Genomic DNA, 1,608 nt, shown 5'->3' with positions numbered 1-1,608 from the left:
GAGAAGCTCAAAAGGTCAGAATCTCACCTTCACTATTTATTTGGCTACTTTCAGTATTATTAGTATTCAGATCCTGATTACACTGCAATGTTGTCCTTTTTTAAGTTCCTCCAAAGACTGGAACGAATACAATCAAAAGCCAACGTGTGGAGGAAGAGATTAAAACTAAAAGGAATTCTGTAGCCTGCAGGCAAAGCGCAACAAAAGGTATGCCTTCAGTCTTTTGATACAGAGGCCAACTGTGCTCTGTGAGTTGTTGTATCTTGTGATGTTAATCATTCTCTGGATTTTATTTTAGCAAAGCCACAGCGGAAAAGAAGTGGCACACGAGGAGGCCGTTCCAAATGATGTCACTCAGACTAAATCATCAGAAAGCTTTTGAGCAAGAGGTGAAGTCAGCAAGCTACTGTAATGGACCACCCAGACTTTTTATATTAAGTAATGATTTCATAATACATAAGAAATATATGTATGTAATCAAATATATATATATATATATATATATTTATAAACAATTTTTTTGTTGTTGTGTAAAATGGCCTGCTTGGGGCCTTATCATCTTTTACTTCTAGTGTTTAATCAACCATATTGACTACCTTTTTCTTAAGATTTCACAAAGAGGTGACAGGAAAAAAGAACCAAGTAATCCATTTTAAATCTTACACTGAATTTATTATAATTTTTTTTTTAATAAAGTTTGTGTGAAAAAACTTAATTGAGAATTTAAAAAGTGAAAATGAATAAATATCATATACCACAATTTTCCAAAGTGACATCAGCTACTTGGGGAAAACAAGTGATTCAAGTACCATCATAATTGATTTGCAATTAAATGGATCACTGTATAATTAAGAGGAGAGATCTGATCTGAAAGGGTTTGAACGTTAAGGTTTTTCCAGAGGAGGTCTTTGACACAGGAATACTGGAATCAGGACGCTCCAGGAGATCACAACTGTAAAGACAATTACCTATGAGAATAATGTTCTTAACAATACAACAATGTTAGTATTAATTGTTTACTCACTGCCATGCTTCTTGCATGGGAAGGGAAGTTGACAAAGTCATAGTCACGCTGCTTCCATGAGACTCATAGAGGCGAATAAGTAGGGCATTCTTCTCTGCTTTCTGCCTGTGAGGAAAAGGAAACAGAGTTTGTGCTGAACACAGTGGGCAAAATCTGTTAGGAGAGGTCAAGACGTACGGAAGTTCTAAGCGGCCATGCATGATTTTTTTTTTCCTTCTTGTTTTCTCGTTATAACGACTTATTTTCTCGTTATATCGACATAACGAGAGTTGTTTTCTCGTATAACGACTTATTTTCTCGTGATCTCGACATAAAAAAAGTTGTTCTCTAAGTTACAAAACTGCAGCAACAGCTGGCACTATTGACCTGAATATAACTGATGGGGTGTTGTAGGCTATGCTGTATGTCCACTTTACTGTACGCGTTTGGGATAGAATATGAACCTCGTGATCGCTATAATTTGTACAGTATTGTTCATTAGGCTACTGACATTTAATTCATTCATAAATGTTAAATGCTTTAATTAATATGACTCTTTAGTGTATTAAGTTCTTGCTAGATGCATGAGTTTCACCAACGCGTTC

General features: G+C 35.4%; 1 long non-coding RNA gene and 1 pseudogene across 1 annotated transcript; one reads left to right on the top strand and one right to left on the bottom strand.

The window, feature by feature from the left end:
• On the top strand, positions 1–468 carry LOC107576578 (uncharacterized). The gene is made up of 3 exons (XR_001608077.1): positions 1–14; positions 106–207; positions 299–468. It is a non-coding gene; the product is annotated as an uncharacterized lncRNA (long non-coding RNA).
• A 357-nt stretch (positions 469–825) lies between these two features.
• LOC107576577 (alpha-mannosidase 2C1-like) overlaps positions 826–1,608 on the bottom strand; it is a 14,922-nt pseudogene continuing 14,139 nt past the window's right edge.

The sequence above is a fragment of the Sinocyclocheilus grahami genome, unplaced genomic scaffold, assembly GCF_001515645.1.
Source record: "Sinocyclocheilus grahami isolate Dianchi unplaced genomic scaffold, SAMN03320097.WGS_v1.1 scaffold3963.1, whole genome shotgun sequence".
NCBI lineage: Eukaryota > Metazoa > Chordata > Actinopteri > Cypriniformes > Cyprinidae > Sinocyclocheilus > Sinocyclocheilus grahami.
The sequence above is the reverse complement of the archived record's forward strand: the minus strand, read 5'-3'. Positions and strand labels throughout refer to the sequence as shown.